Below are 19,351 nucleotides of genomic sequence, written 5' to 3' on the forward strand. Positions count from 1 at the left end.
TACTTGTCCAAATAAGCCCTCCTGACAGGCTGAGGGCCATAAGCCCCCCCTGACTGACAACCACCCTCCTCTTAGAAAAAAAGCCCTTATGACAGGCAACAGAGCCACCATTTCCCAAAAACGAAATGAGGGCCATAAGCCCTCCTCACAAGCATTATTCTAATAGAAAAACGTCAAATGAATTATTTACAAGTACAAATTAAGCTAGTGAAGCAAAACAAGGAAATCAAGGGAAGAAGATGATATATTTATGCCATAACAAAATGTTTACCCAGGAATGTATCCCTCATAGGGCAAGATAAGACAAACCCACAAAAATAAACCAAAAACCAACTGTTTGTCCAGGGAACATCCCTCCCTGGATAGGCCAAAACCACACAAACTAAAACTCCACAAAAACAACTAAAACAAAAATCAGCCTGCCTTGGAAGCGGTAGCAGAACCAATTCCCTCATCAGCAGCCTCCTCCTCTTCTTCGTCCTGACCCCCTTCCTCTTCAGCATCACCACTTTTGTCCTTGGATGGTGGAGAGTCCACTTCCTCATCAGCATGCAGCTTGCAAAGCTCAGGATAAGTAGTGTTCAGATTAGCCAACTCCTGGTCAGGATTCCAAAAAGGCTGGACTTCAACAGGCTCCTTCATGGCATCCACACGACCCTGCCAAAGAAGTAAAGTGCAGCATCCTTATACCTGGCCTGTACCAGATGCCTCTCCAGAGCCAATTCCTCATTCACCTTTAACTGTTCTTGCATAGCCTGCTTTTCAGCCTTCAACTCTTCCTGAACAGTATCAAACTTGGCCCGAAGAGCCTTCAGAGCATCCTGAGCAGATTTTAGCTTAGTAGACTCCACCACCAACTGAGCCTTCTCTGCCTCATTATCTTCTTTTAAGGAATGATTCTCAGCCTTAGACACCTCCAATTCAGCCTTAAACTTTGCAGTATCTTTCTTCAAAATATGTACCTCCCAATCCAGGGTATTTTTCAGGCTGTGGACAGAATCCAGTTGACAGGTGCCCCTCAGCATATCATTGACATTCTAACAAATAAAATTTACCCAGCTAAGCCACGAAACAAAAAACAAATAAACACACACAAACACCCTTACAAAATTAGACAAAAAATACCTCCTAAAACATGGTGATCATGTTGGCAACATAATCCCTGGTACGATACATAGCAGCCAAGGCACGGGCAGAAGAATCCTCTGCCTGATAATGGTAATAAGGATCGTCAACCATAAATGCCTGGGCCTAGATTTGTTCCTTTGCAAATTGAACCTCATCCAACCGAGCCCTAACCCCCTTGACCTCATAAACCTCTCCTGATGATTCATCTACTCTTTTCCTCTTCTCAGCACGACCACCCTCATCTACAACCTTCTCAGGGGACACCAACTAGACTTCCTGTACAGGTTCCTGAATCTGAACAGCACTATCACTCCCTGTGGCTTCGCTGCTCTTAAATTTCTCCCCTGTGATTTGGGAAACCCCTGCCTTCACTAAAGACAAGCCAAAACTAGCAATCCTAGCAGAAGCCCTGGTGGCTGCACGACGAAGCTCTAAATCAGCAATATAAACACATGTCCAAAATAGGAATCAACAAAACAAAAGAAAGCAAAACTTACTCCCTGACGAAGAAGCCCCTAACGCTTTAGCACTTTTTACTGGCTTATAAGTACTCAATTTGGCCTTCTTAAAATGAGGCATAGGTGTTTGCCCCAGACAGGCAGGCCATGCCCTCTCCTCTTCAGGCAACGCCATAAAAGCTGCTATCCGGTCAGCCGACCCCTCATCATCAGGATTGTTCACCCAGTCATTCACTATAAGAAACAAAAGCAAGTAAGTAGATTTCCCAAAACATGTCACTGTCAAATCAAAATACAATAGAAAAGAAAGTTACCTCCTTCAACAGCTGGATAATAGAGATAATCCAAGTCAGGGGCAATTGAATCAGCCTTGATAAACATATAAGTTTGAGCCCATCCCTTATCATCCCCTGAATCAAAGTTAGTAATCAGGTAAGCCATCTTTGACCTGACTCGAAGGTTAACCAATCCAGTAAAATGACTCTTCAAGTGGTAGACATTCTTGAAGTCATCCAGGGTAATAACCAACTTATGCTTAGAGCACAAATGCTCAACTGAATGAACGATCTTCCAAACCATTGGCATGAGTTGAAATGGAGGAACCCTGATAGCTCTGATCACTTCAGCCATAAGAGGAGAAAGAGGAAGCTGACATCCACCCCTGAAAGCCCACTCAAAGATACAGAACCAGCCTGGACTACCCCAATTAGCCCTGACTGGACCACTCTCAAGAATCCAAACCTTAGCCCTACTAGGAATAAGGCCCCTACCCTTCAAATAATGCTCAAAAGTTGGTTTCAACTAATTGGCTTCATGAAAAGAAGCTGACAAGGCCTTAACAGGAGTATATTTAACCTCTTTATATGACATGGATAAAATCTCTGGGGCAGCGACCGCCTCCACCACTTCATCCTCTGGGATGACATCTGGAACCTTCTCAACCTCTGCAGGAACCTTCTCAATTTTAGCAGGAACTTTCTCAGCCTCAACAGTAGCCTTGGAAGCGGCCGTCTTTCTTCTACCACCAGCCATTTTTTATTTTTTTGCTAAGGATTGGTTTTTTGCAAAGAGAGAATTCTAGAAAGATAAAGACGAAATTTTGAGATGGGAATGTAAAAACAAGACGGTGCAAGGCAAAGTATTTATAACCGCAAATCCAAAACGGCTAGGAAAGCAAGTGGTTGAGGCTAATCATGAGTCTCCTAGGGTTTTGTGAATCTATCCTATTTATGACATATAGCCGTTACAAGAAGCTAAAATCAAATACAACTTCTAATCCGATAAGAGATCCCTGCACAATTCTTTGCCTGGCCCAAATTTTTATCTCCTTATTCCTGGCCAGACTTAATATGGAATAAGCAGATAAGGGGCAATTGTTGGACCCAGAATTACCCTACCTGACCTGACAGAGGCCAGACAATAATCAAAACCAAGATTCAAGCAAAGGACACCTGAAACCAGGCACTAATTGAATATGGACAGGCATCAAGCAGGAGGTGATAAAAGACACGCAATAAATACCCACTGGCCTGAAAGGAGAACACGTCAAGCACAAGAAAAGCGTTGCACAAGCAGAGCAGGCAACACCCAAGCTGTTTAAATATACTCCCTACAAACAAGGAAGACCAATTCAGAAGGAAAAGATATAGGGAATAGTCAAAGGCAACGGCTAAAAGGCTGTCAACCACCTCCGGGAAAATAGGGCACAAGCCCTATTTACCAGGAAACCCTAAAACGGCAGAAAAAGGAGACTTGGGAAGCTAGTATAAATAGAAGAGAAAATAAAAACAGAAGGGACATTGAACACACTCTCATTCTTACTTCCACTCTTATATTCTTAAGCAATATTCTTGTCTGTCATGCCTGATATACGAATACTCTGTCAGGCTATCAAAAATAATAGTAAGAATCACTCCTGGCTTGGTGGTCGTGGTTTTTTCCCTTATTCCCAGGGTTTTTCCACGTATAAAATCTTTGTGTCTTTATTTATCATTTGTTTATTCACTTAGCAATACTAGTCAGGCGAGTTATTTGAGTTAGATCACCCTACTTTAAATCCCCTGGCAGGGCGTTCTCATTTATTAAAATCCCTGTCAAAACAGCTATGTACAGCCATGTCTTTGCTGAAGATGAGGGATGTGATGTCCAACATGGGGATCTATATGATAAGGAAAGGGGATGCCATCGGGGATTTGACGACCGAGCTGGATTTGTACGAGAACATCAAGAGTAAGCAAGAGCTTGATCCTAAGATTCAAGAGTGGAAGTCTAGGGTGGAGAGTGGCATAGTTTCCAGGTTTTCTATCCACACAGACGGGAGTGTTCGCTTTGATGGGAGATGGTGTGTTCCTGATGATGCAGATTTGAGGAGACTGATCCTGACGGAGGCTCATTGCACTCCTTATTCGGTTTACCCAGGAGGTGACACTCTGTATAAAGACCTTAAGAAGACTATTTGGTGGTGCAACATGATGAGGGATGTGGCTGATTTCGTGGCTAGATGTTTGACCTGTCAGAGGGTCAAGGGTGAGCAGCGGAGACCACAAGGTAAGATTCAATCCCTTGAGGTACCTGAGTGGAAGTGGGAGTCGATCTCTATGGACTTTATCGTGGGGTTACCTAGGACACAACAAAGTAACAATATGATCTGGGTGATTGTCGACTGGTTAACAAAGTCAGCTCATTTAAGTCCTATGAAGGATACCTGGTCTAAGATGCAGCTGGCCTTGGGTTACATGAGACATGTGGTCCGGTTATATAGTATACCTAAGGATATAGTGTCTGACCGAGATGCGAGGTTTATATCCAAGTTTTGGCAAGAACTGCAGGATTTGATGGGTACTACCTTGAAGATGAGTACAACTTTTCATCCGACAACTGATGGTCAGACTGAGAGGACTATCAAGACCTTGGAGGACATGTTGAGAGCATATGCCATGGAGTATGGGAAAAGTTGGGAGGACAGATTGGATTTGATCGAGTTTTCGTACAACAACAGTTATCATACTAGTATCGGGATGGCACCTTTCGAGGCTTTATATGGACGGAAGTGCCGAAGTCCAGTTTGTTGGGATGACAGTTCATAGACAGTGGTTTTAGGACCACAGCTGGTACAAGATATGGTTGAACAGGTTCGGCTAATTCGTCAAAAGATGAGAGCAGCTCAAGATCGCCAGAAGAGTTATGCCGACTTGCACCGCAGAGACATCGAGTTTGTAGTAGGTGACAAGGTCCTTTTAAAAGTGACACCAATGCGAGGACTAATGAGATTTAGAAATAAGGGTAAGTTGAGCCAAAAGTTTATCGGTCCTTACGAGATTTTGGACCGTGTAGGTGAGGTAGCCTACATGTTAGCTTTACCACCAGCTTTGGATAGAGTCGACAATGTCTTTCATGTTTCCCAGCTCCGGGAGTATGTGAGTGATCCGTCACATGTGCTTGAGGTTGAGAACATCGAGCTTGATGAGTCCTTGTCCTATGCTGAGGTTCCTAAAGAGCTTCTAGACCGCAAAGTACGTAAGATAAGGAATGGTGAGACCGTATTAATCAAGGTGCTTTGGTCCAATCATACCGTGGAAGAGGCCACATGGGAACCCGAGGAGGTTATGCGAGAGCGTTTTCCTAACCTTTTTGATCAGGTATGGTTGGTTACGGGGACGTAACCGTTGTCTTTTTAGGGGGGTAGGAGATGGTCGAATGTGTGTTTTTGGGGTAGTTTGAGTCGAGTTAGTTGTGTTTTATGATGTTTTGTGTTAGTATATTGTTTGGTATGTTCTGTCGGGAGGTCGTTTGGTTGTAGTGTGTTTTTGTAGAGTGTGAACTTCGGGGACGAATTTCTTTTAAGAAGGGAAGACTGTAATACTACGGTTTTCATGGGCTGGTACTCGACCGAGTATGGCCTACTCGGTCGAGTAAATTTTGTCGTGTATCCTGTTTGGCTACTGCCCAGGAACACTCGGCCGAGTATGTGGAATACTCGACCAAGTAGAGGGTACTCGTCCGAGTATACTCTATACTCGACCGAGTATCCGGTCCGTCGAGTGTTATTTCCGCGGTTTGATTTGGAAATGATTAGGGCAATATATAATACGCTAAACAGTTTCTAATTACATTTTACAAAACCTAAACACTTCTACGACGCTCTAATCATCTCTTAATCTCTCCTTTATGTGTGGGTGATCATAGCAATTGCATTCATTCCTTTGTTCATCATCGGTAAGTCCTTATGTTCATATTCAATGGTTCATATTTTAGGGTTTGTCTTTGATTATGAATTGAGGAAAATGGGGATTTGCATATAATGATTGTGTTATGTGATTGTTGATTAGCCGGAGACTTCGTAAAAGAGCCGTTCTAGATCGCTTGCTTGTATTCCTTGCAGTTGTGCTAAGTTAGGGTTTCCCTACTCAGTTCCTGTTTAATTGATTTGAGATGTTTTGATTGTACTGTGAATGATTGTTATCTGCTGATCATCGTTCGAGTGTTGGTGCGGTGGTGGTGTGGTGGTTGTGGTGGTGTTGTAATGATTGTGGTGGAGTCACTTGTGGGAGTGGCTTCACACCCTAGTTCACCCTCCGTGGAACCCGCCACGAGAGGGGATGTGCACATTAAGAGACAGGGTTATCGCTCGTTGATGAGCGGGATTTAGGTGGGGATTAGCTACGGTCCCCCACTGGCAGCGAGGATTACCTGTTGCGATGGGTAATCTGGCAGGGCTACACACTTCGGTGTGTAATCAGTTACTGTGTGAGATCGGGAGACCGGAGTTGGAGGATGATCAGCTGGTTGCTTTATACGCTTGTCTTACTTTAATTATTCAGTAACTGACCCCGCTGTGTTTTGTAAAATCTGTGGTGATCCATTCGGAGATGGTGAGCATATTGTGACAGGTGATGCAGTTTATGAGCTTTGGAGCAGTTATGAGGAGTCACCACGCAAACTTTGTTATCGCTGTCAAGAGTTGTAGTTGTTATTTCATAATTGTTGGTTTTTGGATAGTTGTTTATGTCAGATTTTGAGACTATGTAAACTTTACTTTATCGTACTTTAATAAATGTGTTTGGACTGTTGCTTTTGATACATACTAACCTCGGGCAACCGAGATGGTAACAACCTTTCATGCTAGGGTAGTCCTTGGTAAGGTACCTTGGTATGAGGGGGTGTTACAAATAAAGGGTTATTACCATCATGATCTCAATGGTTTGTATATTTGTAGAAGATGAAGATGGTAGATAGGATACATACATAGCCATGTCACGAGCCAAATGAGAAAAAGTGAGTTTCAGGGTCAACCCGCTCGAGTCAATTTTAACTCGCTCGAGTTACTACTCGACCCCCTCGAGTCGATTTTGACCCGCTCGAGTTGAGGCTTTGGAACACTCGGATTCTCCAGAATCTGCCCGAGTTCTCATGCAGTGAACATTTTTTCTTTCTTTGGGCTTCAACTCGGGCGAGTTCACCTCAATCCTCACGGGTTCATGCAATTTTTGACCCAACACTTTTGTAATGAATTACCAAATAAACAAAGGCTCGAATCCTGCATTCTCTTCATTTATTTGCATTTCCTAACTTCTAATTTTCATTGAAGATGCTCAATCAAAATATGAGATCCCTCCTTTTCATCTCTAATGCGATGAATGCAAGCAAGATTACACTAAATGCAAGTTTTAAGAAGGTATATTACAAATGGTGGTTTGAGATAGAACTCCACCAAACTATGTCAAATGACAAATTTCATTGTCCATGGAGCTTAATGCTCTTAGTAGGCTATCAAAGGCTTTTGAATAGGCCTCAAATAAGCACAAGTAGGACCTTGGCTACTTCAAACTAGAATAGAGCCAATCCTCCACAACGGGCTTCTCATTGAAATTTCTCCCCTTCACTTTGACCTTTATACCATAGCCTTTTTGTCTCTCCAAAATAGCAAGGTTTGAATTCTTATCATCGGGAGGCTTCCATTCTATCCCTTCTCCCTTAAGTATGGAGATGATTATAGGATTTGGATTTATCAATCCTTCAAGAATGGAAGGATATTTCTCATAGCATTGATGATGGGATAACTTAGAAATTCAGATTGTGGGTGCCAAGTCTCCAAAAGTAAGCTCGTTCATAACTTTGTTATTGAGCTTCTCCACCAAGTACCTTTTATATAACAATTTGATCTCTTGGAGAAGGTTTAACATATCATCTCCAACAAGCATGGGTTCCATGGTGGGTGCGAAAAGGTCTTCATAGTCAATAGGAAAGAGATATTCATCTTCTTCATGGAAGCATACCTCAAACTTCTCAAGGATTGGTTCCTCAAGTAAGGCAATGTCATAACTGCATTCCTCTTCTTCATTCCACAAGTCATTGCAAGACACAAGTTCCGCATAAGCTTCTTCTATAGGCTTGTCATCATCGCTATCTTCATATGAATCATAAATGGGGGCTTCACTCCTCCTCGTTAACTCTTTATCCAACACCTCAATGTTCACATGAAATAACACACCCTCATACTCAGAAAGGCTAAGAGTATTTGGTTTACTCAACCTCATATATTCTTCATCAAATAACACACTTTCATACTCACAAGAGCTCAAGGATATTGGCTCTTCGAACTTCACATCTTCCACATCAATGGCTATTCCTTCATATTCACATTCATGATCAATGCTTAAGAATTCGTGAGGAGTGGTTGGTTGGGTTGCCTTCATTTGGGCAAGTTGAATTTCCAACTCCTCACCTTGGGTAACAATGCTTTGAAGAATAATGTTTCTATTTTGGCTCTCTTCTAGCGTTTGTGTGAAGAAATTTTGTTGGTCTTCCATCATTTGGAGAACCATATTTTGAATATCAAAGTTATGCTCATCTTCTTGTTGTGTGTGGGTGTGAAAGTGGTTATATTGTGGCATTTGGAATTGGTTGCAAAGTGGGTCTTGAGTGGGTGGTTGTTGTGGATATTGGATGTGCGAGCTTTGGTGTGAAAAGTTGGGGTAGTAGTTAAGACTTTCATTGTATGAGTAGTAAGGTAGGTTTGTGTTAACTTGCTCCTCAAACTGCCTATACCCATTGTAGTCATACTCAAAAGATCCACTACATACTCCATGTGTCAAGTCTTGAGCTATGATCATAGCTAAGACAAGGAAACAACTACAACCAAGGAAACTACACAAAATGGTAAGATCGACCTTGAGGAACAAGTTCCTCAAGGTTAAAGCAAAATTAAAATAGACAAACAAACTAGAACTTAATCACAAAACACCGTCCCCGACAATGGCGCCATTTTGATGAACGTGTCGTTGTACGCTCTCAAACACATATATATATTCTCAACAAACAACTAGATAGTGGTTAATTCGAGGTCGATCCACGGGACGGTGTGCTTCGGGTTCTAAGTTTATCTATCTCAATTTATGCTGGTGTCACAAATATTGGGGGTTGGAGTTGTGTGCTAAACTATAACAAGGAAATGTAAACAATAAAAGAATAAGGCAAATAAATAGAAATGGAAGGGTAAACAATTGATTAAAGATGCTAGGGTGTCATGGGATCATAGGGGAATCATGGTAAGATAGCATAAATGAATTATATGGATGAAAGCAATTATTATTGTTGGAATCAAGTTAGTGTATATCTTACAATTCCTATGGAAACTTAGGTCTCGGAGCCGAGTCGGTCAAGACTTTACAACACCTACAAGTCGACTTGGTTTTTCCCTATTCATGGTGAGATAACATAAATGAGTCCTAATAAGGTTTGGGCCCCGGAACCGAGTCGGTCAAGACTTTACAACACCTACAATTATGCATGGTCTAACAAGCCTTGAGTTGGTTTATGTCTTACAAGTCTTGTTGAAAGGATAAGAGAATCATGCTAAGTTGTCAACCAAGCAATTCATCAAACATGACATGTGCATAAGTTGAAAATACAATAAGCAAGCATTCATATGAACTTATTAAGCATAAATCTTTCCCATGATTAACTCCCCTAATCCCCCACTAATCCCTAGTTAGGTGACTACTCACTCATTATCATGGAAAACATGTTAACAATGGTGCCAATCATCTTAACAAGTATAAACATGATGGAAGAGTAAAACAATATGCAATAATTAAGTAAAGAGTGAAGAAATTATACCAATCTTAAGATTAACAAATGGAAAGGAAAGAATAATAGAAGAGAACTTGATTGATTGATGAAAAGTTGTCAATTCTCCGAATAATAACCAAATAATCTTCAATTACCCAGTAATAATTCATGAACAATAATTAAGGAATGATTAAAGTGCAATTTGTGGAATGATTAAAGCCTAATATATTCTAATATACTCCTAATCTAATCTAAGGAACTTAATCTCATGATTATTACAAAATGGAGTATATATAGTGGGTACAACATTAGGTTAAGCAAGGGTAGATTAGGAAATAATATGCTTAAGTGTCGAAGAAGCCTTGCACGTCTCAAGAGAATCCGTGGGAGGAAGTTCTGGGCACCAAATCGAGCGGGTTGAGCTCGACTCGAGCGAGTTAAGGGTCAACTCGAGTGGGTTGCCTTCGACTCGAGCGGGTTGAGGAGCAGACCTTCTTCCCTTGCTTTTACGCCTATGAAGCCTTCATATACTCTCATTCCTATCATTCTTTGTCATCATTCGTGTCTCCTCTTCATACTAGTCCATCTAAGATCATCAACAAACTTCCGAATATGCACGAGAGACGAGAATTATGCCTCATTATCTTCTTTCCTACAAGACATATAAAATGCACTAAGAAAGCGAATAGGAAGCAAATGACGAATAAAATGGCTATAAAATACTATATTAGTATGCAAAAATAGGTTGATTAGGGGACTAAATGTGCGTAATCATGAGCCACATCAATATAATCAATAAAACACCCTATGAACTACTACGTGGAAGAAAGCCCAATATTTCATATTTTAGATGTTTTGGAGCAAATGTTTTGTTCACAACAATGGTAAAGACAACTTGGGTAAATTCGATCCACAGTGATGAAGCAGTGTTTATTGGTTATTCCGACCATAAAAAGGCCTATAAAGTTTACAACAAATGTTTTATGCTAATTGAGGAAAGTGTCCATGTCATATTTGTGGAATATAGTGTTCTTGGACAGATACAAAATGAGGATGAAGATTATAAGGATGACGAATTTAAGATCGGTCTTGTGCGGAACGATTCTGTGTTTGATGATGAGGAAGTTCCAAACAATGACGATATGCAACAGTCACAGGACTGTTACCTACTAATATGAGCAACAATTCAGGGGGAAGACGCAGTGACAGTACTACTACTACTACAGGTTGCTAGCTCCTCCCAATCCATAACAGTCATAACCACTGTTGCATCTACTTCCAGAATAACAAGAGTCCAAGACACTGTTTCTCCAAGAGAGTCCTCAAACTCTAATGAGGAGCCATCTTCTGACCAGCAAACAACAGTCACTAAGAATGTTACATCTGAGGGGGAACAAACCACCATTGTTCCAAGAAGGTGGAAAGATCAAAGCTCACATCCACTTTCAAATCTAACAAGTGACCTGAATTCTGGAATTAGAACAAGAGCCTCCCTCAACAACTTTGCATCCCTAGAATATTTTTGTGCCCAAAATGCCTTCCTCTCTCAAATAGAACCGGCCAATATAGCCGTTGCATTAGCGGATGTCGATTGGTTAATAGAAATGTGATGTGTCCATTTTATATATGATTTTACCCCCATTTTAGCTCTATTTTTACATGTCATTTGGACTAATATTAGTGATTATATGAGCTAGTTCCGTGTTCTAGTTGTATTTGCTTGTTTCATTGTGTTCTGTAAAAAATTAAGCTTTTAGTAGCTTTTTCCCATCAAATAGCAAGCATACAAGTTCACGAGGCTAACAAGACTAAGCATGACCGTGGATGTGTGTTTTGATATTTTCCAAGTCCGAATAAGAAGCATGGAGTTTGGGTTGATAGACAAATGATGAACTGAATTTGGCCGAAGCAAAAGTCCAAGTTAAACAAATGGAAAAGTCAAGCTTGGAAATGCTCTTAGGACGCCCAAATGTGCCTTTAGTCGGGTGTATTAAGCAGCATTAATCGCAAACATTGGATCCCCTTAGCATTTAATCAAGAATTTATGGGAATATAGTAGGATTCACTCGGCTCCGATCGGGGTTTGCTTGCTCTAGGATTTTTACGTTATGCCCCTATTTCACTATAAATAGGGGTCTTAATCCGTCATTGTAGGAAATCTTTTCTTACATCATTTTGCACTCCTTATAGCCTTAAGCAACAATTCTCTCTAGTTTTCATTAGTTTACATATTGTTAAGCATTTGGTTGTGTTAAACAATTTACTTTTTGTTAAGCGTTTGGTTCTTATTTTAATACAATCTTTCCATTCAAAGTCATTTGGGTTTGTCATTCAAGTTATACTTGTTCAAGTTCCAAGTTCTTTTGTTACGACAATTTCGATCCTTGTTCATTTCGTTATCGCATTCTTCATTATAATTATTTCATAGTTTTTGTCATTGTTATTAGCATTACAATATTAGCATTGCAATATTAGTTTCTTACTATATTTTATTATCATGTTATCATCATTAGTTTGTCTCTAGCATTCCATACTAGATTCCTCATATTTATCATTTTACTAATTCACATGTTCTTTCTATTTAGTTTATTTATAATTTATAATATTTCGTTAGTTATATTTACATTGTTATCATGTTTATAATTCATACATTTTTGTTAGTTTCATTTCCAACATGTGTGAGTAGTTCCATTTGTCTAGGGATTAGGGAAGCCATGCATGATTAATATTCCCAAACGTTAAATTAGGTTCATGTAATATTGTCTAATTGTTTCTATCACATGTTTGCATCGTCATGATTAATCTTTGTTTAGTGGGCATATTCATCGATTAAGTGTTTTAATTCGTTCTATAAGTCAAGAGGACGGAATCGAATTAGACTAAGCATGTGTTAGTAGGACCACCAAGTCATAACGAAAGTTCTCTAGGACCCGGTCTATTGTTGACAATAAGGCCGAGAGGTGGTTGTCTTTAAGCCTAAACTATTGGCAATGTTATTTATTCCGAGTTTAAGATTAACATCTATATACAATTTCATGTGTGACCCGACTCCCCTAGACTCCTTTATCATATATATTTACATCGTTTTAATTTGCTAGTTACCAAACCAATCAAACAAACAATTGTAATCGACCTTGATAGAAGTCTTTTCATAGCTTTTCATAACGCAATTCCCGTCTCCTTGTGTTTGACCCCTCATACTACATTAATTTGTGTCTAGGGAAATTTATCTTTGATTAGGTTTGCGACAAAGCCTATCAAATTTTGGCGCCGTTGCCGGGGAGCGCGGTTTTATTGTGTTTAGAATTGTTGATTTCTATCTTGTTTTCTTTTGTCTCGAGGAACACTTGTTCCTTGATACCGTTACTTACGAATTTCTTGATATTGTTGTCTTATGCCCTGGTCTTCTCGCATTGGAGAATTGCTTTCACCGGATTCCGAGCCCGAGAAAACATTCCGTAGAAGACGATGTTTTTGGAAATAAATTAAAGAGGCCGCTTCTCCCGTGCAAATTGAAAGTGAAATAAAGTCTTATTTAGACGATCTTAAAGCTTTTGAAGAGGAGGAGGTTTCTAGTTCATCATCTCCACCACCACCACCATCCCCAACTACTACTAATTGGAATAGCCTTGATTGCACCGCTATGGGAATTACCAATTGGGAAACGTTGGCTCTTGCTTTCTTTCAAAAGTTTTTTCCACTGGAGAAAACTCAAACCTTGAGGAGCCAAATCACGGAATTTCGTCAACAAGCTCTTGAGAGCTTATATGAAGTTTGGGAAAGGTACAAGGAGTTGCAAAGGGAATGCCCATATCATGGGTTATATGCTTGATTCCTAGCTATAACATTCTACAATGGATTTGTGCTGAGTCCCAAAGAATTCTTGATTCCGCCAACAATGGGCGGTTTGATCAAATTAACACGGATATTACTCATGCCACGATTGAATCCATGGCGATCCATGATGCCCAATATGTCAATTCCCAAAGTGTGCCGCTCAAGAGTAAGGAGGAATCTTTCGATACTTCCGTTTTGAAGGCTCAAGTTGCCTTACTCCAACAACAATTGGCGGACCGAGATGAAAGTGTTTCTCTTCAACAAGTCAATGCCATGTCTACTACGAGCCAAATTGTTGTTTGTGACAGTTGCGGAGGAGCAGGACATGTTGCCACTTTATGTCAAGCCAATCTTGAAGAGGTAAATGCTTATCAAAGTTTTAAGCAAAATCCATACCCTCTAGGTAACTTTATAAATACTTACAATCCCAACACAAGTTTTCACCCTAATTTGTCATATAAGAGCAAAAATTTGCTAAACCCTCCACCACAAAATACCTTTGTACCCTAACCACAAAATAACTTCATCCCACAACATCAAAGGTTTGTCAATCCACCGCGTTTTCAAAACCAACAACAAAGGCAACCTCAACAAAATTTCTAACAAGGTCAACCTTCAAATGCCCAACAAAATGACCAAGGGGGTAAACTTGAAGCCTTAGTGATGCAATTGGCTAAGGGTTAATCCTATATGATGGCTTACTTACAAAAAAGTGATCAAACCCACACTGCCACTATCAAGATGCTAGAGAACCAAGTGGCTCAACTAGCCACATCTAGCTCCCAAAGAAGATTGGTCCAACTACCGCCCCAAGGTGCGCCACCACATGAGGCCATTAATGCTATTGTTATGAGAAGTGGTAAGAGCTATGATGGGCCATCTAGGACTTTGGATGATGAAGTGGTTATTAAAAGGTCCAAGCTTGAGGGAGATGCTCAAAAGAAGGCTAGTGAATAGCCTCCCATTAAGATTCAAGTACCATTTCCTCACCGCTTAGCAATGCACAAGAGAAAGAGTAAGCTTGATACCAAAGAAAGTAAAGAGGTGCTTGTTGAGAAGGAGGTCTCTCCTAATGCTAAGGAAGGTGATGCCGTTTCAAAGAAGGTGAATAATCCTATTATGGATGAGAAAGAGAAAGAGAAAGATGTAGAGGATGCTCCTCCAAGGGAAGTTGTTGAAACTCAAGTGCCATTTCCCCATCGCCTAGCAAAGAAAAAGGAGGGTAAGTTTGGTAAGTTCTTGGATGTTGTTAAGAATTTACAAGTTACCGTGCCATTTATTGAATTACTTTCTCAAGTCCCTTCTTACTCAAAGTTTATGAAAGAAATCCTTGCTAAAAAACAAACATTGAACGAGGTTGAGTGATAAGTCATAATTATATACATATTTATGCCTCCCCTTAATTGCTTTTGATACGGTTTTCGTGCTAAATTATATTATTTACATGCCTTTTATGTTAGAATGTCGATACTTCCGCTATTTGATGTTTAATGTAGGATTGATGCATTTGATGAGCAAAGGAATGAAATGGGCATCGCGGAGTAGGCATAAAGTAATACACGAAGTATGGCACGGGAATCCATAAGAATGAAGAAAGAGAAGTTAAGAAGACAACACGAAGAAAGGAGCTGGACCAGGATGGTTCCTCGATCAACTACGCTAAGGCTCCATCGAGGAAGTTGGTGGCTCGATTGAGGAACATAGAGGCTTGATCAAGGAACCACTTATTTTCATATTTTCCGCAATTTTCCTTAAGTCGGTTATGTTTTACTATAAATACTTAAATCGTACCCTAGTTTATTTTACGCTTTATTTTACTTAGTTTCGTATTGATACCCTAGAAAACTTTCAAAATACTTTTAGTTTAGATTATTGTTCTTACTTTTGGATCTAAATTCCGTTCTTCATTATTCGTTAAGGTACTTAATCTTTTCTCATTAATTATTAATTTAGTTCATGCTATTATTTCTTTGTTCTTATTTATTGTCTTTAATTATGTATTCATCAATTATTGTTGTTGTTCTTCCCTTTAATATGAGTAGCTAATTCTCTTATCTAGGGTGAATGAGGATCTCGGTTGTTAGAAGAGGGAATTAATTAATGAATTGATAGTTAAAATTGCTTATTCATTGTTGTTCAGTCTATTGTTCTTCATCTAGTTAGTTAATTACTGCCAGGGTTAATTGACTAGTATAACGAATTGAGACTTTCACCGACTGGGTTAGAATCAATATAGGCTACGATAACTGAATAAAGATAATTTAGTGATAGCGATTGCATGTTGAATTAGATCTAAAGGAATATTGAATCGACCAATCATATAACCTTAAACAACACAATTAGCTCTATCAATAAGTTAAGTCTCACCTCCGAATAACTACCTAGTGAACCTAAACCCTAGACTTCTTAATATTATTGTTATTCATCTTTTATTACAATTGCTATTACTTGTTAGAAATCAAACCAATCAAAACCCCCATAAAATTGGTTACTTTAAGACGATCTAAATATAAACAAACTAGAATAATTACCTCGCCTCCCTGTGGATTCGACCCTGACTTACCGCTAGCTATTTTGTTAGTACTAAGCTAGGATTTATTTTGATTAAGGCCAAACGACTGAAAATAACCTTATCATTAAGACAGTCGCTTTCACCGAAGAGTGTAGTGCACTCTTTCAAAATAAGTCTCCGCCGAAACTTAAGGATCCCGGTAGTTATTCTATTCCTTGCACTATAGGCACATATACCATTGATAAGGCCCTTTGCGACCTAGGTGCTAGTGTATGTGTCATGCTTTATTTAATTTGTAAAAAACTTAACATGGGTGCTTTAAAATGCACTAATATCACTTTACAAATGGTGGATCGTTCTTTAAAGCAACCTTTAAGTGTCTTAAAAGATGTGCCTGTCAAAGTTTGAAATTTTTCATACCTGTTGACTTCCTTGTTCTTGATATGGCCGAGGACTCACATACCCCAATTATATTGGGTAGGCCATTTTTTCACACCGCATGCGCGTTAATAGATGTGAAAAATGGGAAGTTGACTTTGGAGGTGGGCGATGACCGGGTTACCTTTAGCAAGAACAATACCATTAGGAGGCCAATGTTACAAGAGTCTTGTTATTTAATTAACACTATGGACTCTTCTATTGCTCCTTTTACACCTCTATCCTTACTGACGGATCCGCTGGAGGATGATATTGGTATTGATTATTTTGCAGGTGGGGATTTTAAAGGTACTAATGCTAAGAGTGCAAAAAGGAAAGGGGAGTTTTCTTGGAAGAGCTTGAAATGGATGCGGAAAGTGAAAGAAGCCATGACAGAGAGCTCGGAAGGTGGCAACCTCAAGGACGAAAATTGATCAAATGAGCTTCTTACGTCGTGCGGGACGTTACATCAGCGCTTCTTGGCAGACAACCCAAGCCTCTTTGTGTTGCTAACACAAGGGTAAGGCTGCGTACATCCGACCCCCCCTTACCCTGCAATTTGTGGGAGCCATTGAGGCATTAGGGTAATGTTGTTGTTGTTGTTGAAATGTTTTCGTAGATTTAGAAATAAAATTATTGGACTTGACGGTGTTTTGTTTTGTGATTTGTAGGTGAAAAGGAAGAAAAGGAGGTTCAAAGAGGAAATGCACGCTTCCCCATGAAAGAAATCCCGTTCGGGGACGTAACTTTCAAAAACGGAACGTGATAAAAGAATACGGGAGAAAAAGTCAAAAACGGGCTAAAGCTGGTCAACCCCGATCGGAGTGGCCAAACCTCGATCGGGGTCGTGAGTATCAAATTTTGTGGCTCTGTTTGATAATATGTGTAGAACAAAAAAAGGGAATCATTCTATCATTTTACTAAGCAAAACGACGGTACTCTCTTTCCCTTCTCTATCAATTTTCTTCATTTTTCTTCACTTCAATCACATAGAAACATCACTTCCATCATCAGTTTGCAAGATTTGTTCAACCATTAAAATCACCAAGTAAGTCTTCATCTCATTTCTCTTTGATTTCATCCATTTTAATCAATTTAATCAACTTTCTAAAACCCTAACTGAAATTGGGAGAAATTGATTTTGTGTTTGTTTATGCTAGAAATTGGTTATATTGTGTTCTATTAATTTTTATAGGATGAATTAGTTCATTAATTTGTTCTATTTTACTTGTTTGAATGAATTTTTGTTTGTCTTAGGATGAATTTTTGTCTTAAAATTTAAGAAATGACACCTAGAAAAGCTACTACCCAAGGTTCTACAAAGAGAAGGATAGGTGATGCGGAGTCCTCCCGAGCTGCGGAGGACGTAGAAATGTAAGACACACCGGAGTGGCATGATCCCACATTTCCCCGAGTCATATTCAATAGTCAAAAATAATGGAATAATTGGGTCATCTTACGAGCCAAAGGTAAGAAGGCTACTAAGGGGGTGTTTGGTTGGAGGTCTATAAGAAAGGGAAAGGGAAACAAAGTTATTGATTTCCTTTGTTGGTGTTTGTTTGACACAAACAAAGAGAATGAAGTTCCCTTCCTTACCCCTAAATCCATCTAATTCCTTATCCCCCACCCCCCAAGGTATGACATTTCATTACCCTTGTTACCCTTCAACCACGTTATTTACCTACCACCACACTTGCGACTCCCACCACACGAGTCACCATCAAGACGCCACCGCCACAGCCACCCCAAATAAACCACCACCGCCACAACTACGACAACCACCATGACGCTGCCACCACCACCATCACCACCACCAAAACCACCTACCACGACGCCATCGCTACCACGACCACCAAAACCACCACAGCCACCCCGGGGCCCATATAAACCACCGCCACAACTGCGACAACCACCATGACGCCGCCACCCCCATCATCACCACCTACCACGACGCCATCGCCACCACGACCACCAAAACCACCACAGCCACCCCGGGGCCCACATAAAACACCACCACAACACCACCGTTGCCGCCACCATCACCACTACCACCATCACATCCAACCTACTACCACCACCACCACCACGATGCCATCACCACCACCATCATGACCACCACCACAACCACCCCACATAAACCACCACCCACACACCAAAACAAACCACAACCCACCACACTTCATTTTCTTGATGTAACCAAACAACTAGATAACTTTTAGGTAATCCCTTACCTTTCCCCCTCTTACCCTATCTAATTTCCTTTCCCTTTCCATTTCTCTAACCAAACGCCCCCTAAATTTATCAATCAAGCTTCTTTGAAAAATATTGGTATTGAGAAAAATGTTAAAACCTTGTTTAAGAACCTTGATATGAAGGCTTGTTACACCATGAATTATAAGACCTTCCCCGAACTCAGCCTTGAGTTCTTTAGTTCTTTTTAGTTTCATAAATCTAAGAAGAAGGATTTTATACATAGTGTAAGTTTCCGGTTGTTCAATAATGACTATAGATTAACTTTAGCGGAATTTGCCAAATATTTTCAATTGAAACATGAAGGCTTGCATATTGATTCTCCCGAATATTACAACCCCAAAATAACTTGGCAATCCATTTCTCACTACCCCTTTGTTGGTTGGGATCATGTCCCTCACCAATATATTCAATACCCCGAAATTCGCATTTGGCAAAGTTTTATGGGGTGGACTTTCTTTGGTAGAAATGAGCCTCACTCAGTGAGGAGTATAAAGGTTGAATTTTGGGTGATTTTCTCAATGTTAATGGGGATGAAAAATAGGGGATAAATATCCCCTACCACTTTGCAAACCACTTGACCAAACAATATAACCCGAAAAATAGTGTTAACCATCATATACTTTCTATCTTGCAATTGGTTTAGAAACTCTCATCCACACATGATTTGGAAAATTGG

General features: G+C 40.0%; 1 non-coding gene across 1 annotated transcript; it reads right to left on the bottom strand.

Annotated features, from left to right (window-relative positions):
* Window positions 1–13,370: 13,370 nt before the first annotated feature.
* LOC141619338 (small nucleolar RNA R71) lies at window positions 13,371–13,478 on the bottom strand. Its single transcript, XR_012531667.1, has one exon. It is a non-coding gene; the product is annotated as a small nucleolar RNA R71 (small nucleolar RNA).
* Window positions 13,479–19,351: the final 5,873 nt, after the last annotated feature.

This window comes from Silene latifolia, chromosome 1 (genome assembly GCF_048544455.1).
Source record: "Silene latifolia isolate original U9 population chromosome 1, ASM4854445v1, whole genome shotgun sequence".
Classification (NCBI taxonomy): Eukaryota; Viridiplantae; Streptophyta; class Magnoliopsida; order Caryophyllales; family Caryophyllaceae; genus Silene; species Silene latifolia.